The sequence below is a fragment of the Panicum virgatum genome, chromosome 9N (assembly GCF_016808335.1).
Source record: "Panicum virgatum strain AP13 chromosome 9N, P.virgatum_v5, whole genome shotgun sequence".
NCBI lineage: Eukaryota > Viridiplantae > Streptophyta > Magnoliopsida > Poales > Poaceae > Panicum > Panicum virgatum.
Genome location: NC_053153.1, coordinates 38,445,266 through 38,452,224, shown reverse-complemented (window position 1 = coordinate 38,452,224; position 6,959 = coordinate 38,445,266). Strand labels below are relative to the sequence as shown.

The following is a 6,959-nucleotide window of genomic DNA, read 5'->3' as shown; positions in this document are numbered from 1 at the left end:
GCCGGCTCCAGCGAGCTACGCTCGCCGGTGGCGAGGGAGAGTAGGGGTAGGGGCACAAGGAAGGGGAGAGGGACCTTGGGCGGCGCTCGGGTTGAGCCGAGGCGGATGGAAGCGGGCCGACCATGGAGGGGCGTGGAGGGGTCGGCGAGGAAATGGGGTGCGGAGGGGTCGGCGAGCTCCGGGTGAGGGCATGTAAGCTTATAGGAGGGTCGATTCGGAAGGCTGGAGGCCGGAGGATGGGGCTCCGCGGGAGCAGGCGGCCGTCGGCGGCGCTAGGCCGCGGCGGCGGTGCTTTGATGGCCCTAGGCGGCGGCGGGTGGGCCGAGGAGCATCGATGGGAGGTTGAGAAGCTTGCTGCATAGTTGATTTGATTCGGGGTGGTGCGGAGAAGGGGGCTTGACGGTGGGCAAGGGGGAAACGGCGGTCATGGCGGTGGCGGGAGATGCTCTGGGCGCAGGGGAGCTTGAGCTCTGGCTCCAGCACGAGGAGAGGAAGAGGGGAAGTTGGATTTTGCTCTCAAGCGGACTGGAGAAGGCTTAAGCGGCAGCGAGAGCAACAGCGCAGCGGCCGGGAATGGCGACGGTTTCATCGGCATGTCGAGCAGAGAGGCTGGCGGGCCGCGTGGCAGCTGCGCGAGACGCCAGGAGGGAGCGGTTTCTAGCGAAACCAGGGGCACGCGAGGTGGATTTGGCCGGGGCACGGCGCGTGGCCGACGGCGCCAGCGTGCGGCGGCTAACGGCGTGAGGGAGGGAGATAACAGAGGAAAGAGAGAGAGAGATGGAGGTGATGGCAGACTCATAATTAACTCGAAGTTCCAAAGTTCAGTTTGTAAATTCAGTTTTTCTCCTTGCTCCCGAGGTCAAATGAAAAACTTTTGAATACAAAAGTTGTTCAAAATTTCAAATACTACAACTTTTGTTTCAGGCACAAATTCATTTGAAGCTTAATTTGAAAGATAAAATTTGAAACTTGAGTGCATTTGAAAGGTCCTCTACGCTTCGAAATTCAAATTTTTCTCCCATTTTTGTGTGGCAACTTGAAAAACTTTGAACACGAAAGTTATTCGTCTTTTGAAAACCTATAACTTTGGTTTTGGGAAAAGTTCATTTGAGCTATATTTTAGAAATTATTTTTAAAGCATATTTGTTTAAAATTTGAAAGATTGTTTGAAACCTCGAATACTATGGTTCATTTGACCTGTCATTTTATGTGCAAAATTTCTTATACACACAAACACACATACATGCACACATAAATGTATTTGATTCAATTTTTCTTAGTTGATTATGCATGTTATCATATTTAATATTTCTTGCTTAGTATTTTAAAACTCTGGGTGTCACATGGGGGGCAGCGGCGCCCATTCCTCTACCTGATTCTGCCCTGAAGCTCCACTATGCCGCCCCTCCTCCGCCCGACCTCACCCTGGCGCTCCTCAGCTAGATCCCAGGCGTCGACACCTAGGATCTCCTGCACTGCCTCGAGCTTGGATGTCGTTGGAGCACGATTCGGCTGATGCCGGTGCTTGGGCGGGCACAAAACTCTCTCTCTCTCTCCCTCTCCCTCTCTCTCTCTCCACCTCCCCTCCCCTTCTTCCTCCCCGCCAGCCTCCATCGCCCCTCCCCACCGCCGTTGCGCACCGATGTCGTCCCCATCGAAGAAGGCGCTCGCGGCTGGCAATAGTAGGTCAACAACACTGCAACTCCTTCGGATCCATTCGTTGTTCTCGTAGGTGAGGCCAAGCTCATCCGTATCTCTCTCCTGATCTTCCCCTTTCATAGCCTCCTCTAATATCTCCTCTCTTCTGTGTAGGTGTTGATCGATTAGTGCCATGCGCAAGAAATTGGTGAGTGATTCCCCCCAGTCCCCACCTCTCAGTTAATTTGGTAGACATTGGATGCAAATCTCGTGAGATTTATTGGTACTTGGCCATGGGTGCTTGATTGCAGATGTACTTTTGCAGATAGCAAGTGATTTCCCCCAAATTCCCAGCCCGCAATATTATTTTGCCCATATCACTTTTCATCTGAAATGTGCAATATATTCTAGGCCTAGATCCGTGCACTGCTCCATTCCTCATCCCTGAATTTGTTGTGTTGCTACTGCAGTAACGAGAAATGATCCCCTTAATCTCCTTACTCCGATCCATATATTATGTTCTTTGGTGCTCTGATTGCAAAAGAAGAGGATCCAAGGCAGAGGTGAGAACAATAAAAGGAACAAGTCCTTTTACGAGGAATTGCGGGTGTTATTATTAGTTATCTTTGTTTTTGGACTTTCTTGCCTTTCATTATAAGCTGGCTGAAGCCTCAAAAACAATCAGGTCATACACGCATGCCGAAGTTACATGCCGCGTCTCCAGAACATGGGAGGCTGAAACCTGCTTAGCTAGAAAATAAGCTACCTTATTAAAATTTTTGCTAACAAAAGAGATCAAAAACTCTTGAAAGACAATCCTGAGATCACTGATCTCTCGAAGAACAGGGTCAATGATCGTTGCTAGGTCTCCCAACTTATTCCAGAGTTGCAACACCTGTAGGCGATCGGTCTGAACCACCACTCGCTGGAACCCTAGTTGCAGGGCAAGTTTGAGACCTTCTATGCGTATGCCATAGCTTCCATGAAGCATGCGTCAAAGCACCTGTCCTACCAGATGGCCTGTGCTGCTTGAAAAACACCTTCATGGTCCCTGATATAGAAGTTGCCCATCACTTGCTGTCATCAGAAAACACTACATCTATGTTAATCTTGAAACACCCAGGCACCGGTTTCTTCCATCTCAGATGGTCTGACTCTACTGCCTACTGATCGAGCTGATGTCCCAGCTGCCACAAATCATGAGCCATGTCGCTAGCCCATACCACAGCTTGTTGAATTGTCATTGTTAGCTCACCATGTCGACTTTTATTCTGTTGCATCCACATAGCCCACATGCCACACATGTTATTATTATTAGTTATCTGACATGAAGCATTTGGACTAATGAAATGACAATACTAATGTTTTTGCAATGAGGCATTTGGGCATATGCAGCTACAATCCATATGTCTGTTATTTTGTTACTGATATGAGGCATTTGGTATAAGCAATGATGATTGCCACTCTCTCTACTCTCTTCTTGATGATTTGATGCATTTGCTTGGCATATGCAGTTATGATTATCTTTTCTTTTTTGATCTCTCTGTCTCATGTTACTCATCTGAGTCAATTGGCATATGCAGTGAATATGATCATTCTGACTTTGATATTCTATTCTCCTATTTATTTATAAACTAAGGTTGGTATATGTAGTGATGCCATCCATTGTATGCATATTGTACTGGCCCATTTGACCTTATGCATGAGAAACAATGTTTTAGAAGGAGGTGATATCTTTATTGAATCAGTAATGCCATTTGTGAAACTCTATTTAATAGTGAAACTCTACTTAAAATGATTCACGTTATCTTGTACTGTCACCTCTGACTGTTATAACATAGTTCTTAAGTGATTGAGTCCTTACGTTTTAACATAACTATTTCAGAACCTATTATTTATATCAACTTCATGAGTTCTGACTAAATTTTATTTCTATTGTTTGTTTCAAAATAGTGCCAACAGTTGAGAATACCCATTCATGACGAGATAGAATACCCAACTGCCGAAATTAATTATGCCAGTCAAAGCGTTCTTATTCCATGGGTAGAAATAGAATTCGGCTATTCCATGGTTCCATGGACAAAGACTAATTATAGTTTTTCTTCTCGTTAAGAAGCGGATAGCATTTAAAGACTCTGATTTCCAACAAGCTCTTATGTTACAGAGAGGAAGCAGTCTGAACCTTTTCTGATCAGAGAGCATTACTCCGATAAAATACATGTAAGCTTCTACACTCATATATACACTGCTTAGATGAATATTATTTCATCATTGATAATTGCTAATCTGCATTTGTGATTTAGATTACTCATGTTTTTGGATGTTAACGAAGTTCTTGCCTGCAACCATTTCAGTGAAATAGGCAGCACATCAAATTTAGCTTTGTGTGATCTCAGATTCACCTGCACTGAGATCTACCTAGCTTTTAACTAGCTGTTGACGGTCGTTAAGTACGAAATATACCGTCAACTATACTCTTAAAAGAAGGAAAACTATACCTCTTACTCGCATATTTGTATCACTAACCTAGCTCCACAGTTGTTTTCGAAGATTTATGTTTTCAGGAGCACAAGTCCTGAATAAGACGAAAACACAATGAATACACAGACAGAAGTCACAGACGATCGTGTCCTGCATAACATGAGCAAAGGAGACCCACAAACCAGACCAAACCAACCAACCAAGCCCCGGCACCGACCATCTGACATCAGGACCCACCAGGCAGTGTGCTAGAGAAAGTCAGTGGAAAATGGCGCCAAGGGGGGGGGGGGTCAGCCGACCCCACATGTCAGCCTTTCCGGCTGAGTTTTGGCATGAAGTTTGATCTTATCCTCCTGAAGGCGGTTGATGATGTTTACATGTTTAGAGATGGCGGGAACCGACCTCTCAAGCTATAAAAGGGGCCTCCCACCACTCTCACCAGACACACCACTTGAAGGCCTCTCTCTCTACACTCTCTTGTGACTTGTACTCCTTAGGATAGTGGAGCTAGGCTAGTACTTCATCTCCTTAGCGAATCCAGTCGTCCTCGGGGTCGGCGAGCCATCCACGGCCTCTGGTATGGCTTTGTATTCCGACTTTCTTTATGCTATTCATATTGAGTTCATTCTTGGTTATCTTGCTATGTTCGTAGCTTGCTTAGCTTTGATCTGTGCTTTATCAAGTTATACTAGTTGCTTGCTTAGACCAGAAGATCTGGGTAAGGATATCAGTTCGTTGTGCTTTCGGGCTTGCCTTAGCATCTTACCTGTCGATACGAAGGGTGGGGGACCCGGGGGTGCTAGGGTAGTGACCTCATATGCGGGCATGGTGCCCGGGTATGCGGGATCCTTCGGATATGACGATGCTCCACGGTGTGACTGGGGTAGACCGCAGGTGGTGACAGTCCTGTCGGTCCGCCGGGAAGCTGCTTCTCGGTTAGCGTACTCCCCAATGTTCGGGTACGGTGTAGGAGTTCATACAAGGATGAAACAGGACTGGATTTTCTCCAGTGCGGGTCATTCTCCCCGATGTCCCTAATTTTCTGGCACCTGCAGCTCTAAGCAATGTGGCTAACGTAACTTATCTAAATAGTATACTAGGAACCTTTGCCTATGCTCCCACTAACCTTAGGGTTGCTTGTTTATTCTTTATTCATGAGAGTTGGCTGTTCTGTGTGTGTCACATTACCCCTGATTATCCTTTATATATCACTTACCCCTATATAGTCAGTGGTCTTCATCTTACTTCATACGTGTCATGGTTATGAACTAAGTAAATACACTTTACACAACCTAGCCATCCCTTCGGAAATATAAATAACGATACCCTGAATACTTCCGGGTGAAATGCTACAACAGTATTTCCGTGCGCTTGTAGATCCTTCTGTAAATGTTAAGACATACCACACGGCATCTTCGAGGCGCCGTTGCTAGGAACTAACCACTCCTAGTGGCGACGCTAAGAAACGCCAACACTAGCCAACAACACACAGTAACTATTTTTCAGTATGCTTGTTAGTTTATGATAAGTATTTTCTTATTACATACATAGAAGCAAACTAACCTTCTGAATATGTATAACTAAGTGGCACTTGAATTACTCTTATGTTACTCTATTTTTTATAGCAAATATTGATCCATTATGCCCATTGGCACTCACGCATGTTCTAAAGCCAGCAAACTCATGAAGAATTGCATGTGGACGCACAAGTTGAGTCGATCTTGACTCAACTTGTATCTATGTATGCTGGATTTACCCGCTCGCAGGAGTTGATATGCTAATTATCGAAGTATATACCCAACCTGAACAGTGTTGAATTAAATATATAACTATCTCACGTTCCAGTTCACAATTTCTATTGCTACTATCATGATTGGACGTGCAAAACTAGATTATTTGGTAGCTATGCATTCTTGTTGCATGTAGATTTATGGTGGTCGGATATGGCATAATATTGATGCTCCAAATGCCGGACAAACACCTGATGATAGGATGGATTGGTGCTCGGATGTAACCATGGTGATGGATGTAATGTGATGTTCATAATTGAGATGCTGGATAGACACGTGATGCATAGGAAAGCATGATGCTCGGATTTGTTGTAATATTCATTATTTGACAGACACCTGATGGCTAGGATAGCTTCGTGCTCATATGTGCTGTACTATTTATGATTCAAATGCCGAATAGACACCTATATTAACATGATGATATGCTTGGTATTGGATGTGCTGGTTTTGTATTACACTACGTGAAAAACCCACATTGGTGCTCGATAGTGATGTTTGGCGTGGCAAAAGAAAAGTGATATTGCAACCTCATAAGGTTGTGTTGCTTTAGTTTGGCACTGTCGCAACCGTCTTCTTGTGGTGCATTACTCTTGGGTGTGGTTGCAAGAGGGATTTTGATATTGCATTTACGGGTGGCACTGGATCCAACAGCATGTTCGTCTTACCACGGATATTTGTGGATGCAATAATGTTCACAGGCGTTGCCATTACTAGACGCTTATTGCATGGAAGTTTTTTCCTGTTGCAAGGAATTGAACGTGTCGCAACTCTTTCTGGTTGTTGCACTAGCTGAATCAGGGCACGCATGTCTATCCCCTTTGTGCGGCTGCGAGATGTCCCCTTCCTTCCATCTCGACACCAGGCTATTATCGAGCAGTTGCGGCGCGCCCTTAGATCCATCAGAACGATCATCGATCAGTGCAGCGAGGAAGGTCCCAGGGGTGTACGTGATCGAAGATTCGTTGTTTTTGAGGCAAGGAGGATGCGGGCACACAGGTATGGGTCCAGTCCGCCGCCCCAAACGCCATAGATGTAGTATCTTGATCTCCA

The 6,959-nt window shown here is 45.4% G+C and overlaps 1 long non-coding RNA gene across 1 annotated transcript; it reads left to right on the top strand.

Moving 5' to 3' along the window:
* The first annotated feature begins 1,351 nt into the window (after window positions 1–1,351).
* Window positions 1,352–6,364, top strand: LOC120690672. Its single transcript, XR_005681864.1, has 2 exons — window positions 1,352–1,732; window positions 1,813–6,364. It is a non-coding gene; the product is annotated as an uncharacterized LOC120690672 (long non-coding RNA).
* Window positions 6,365–6,959: the final 595 nt, after the last annotated feature.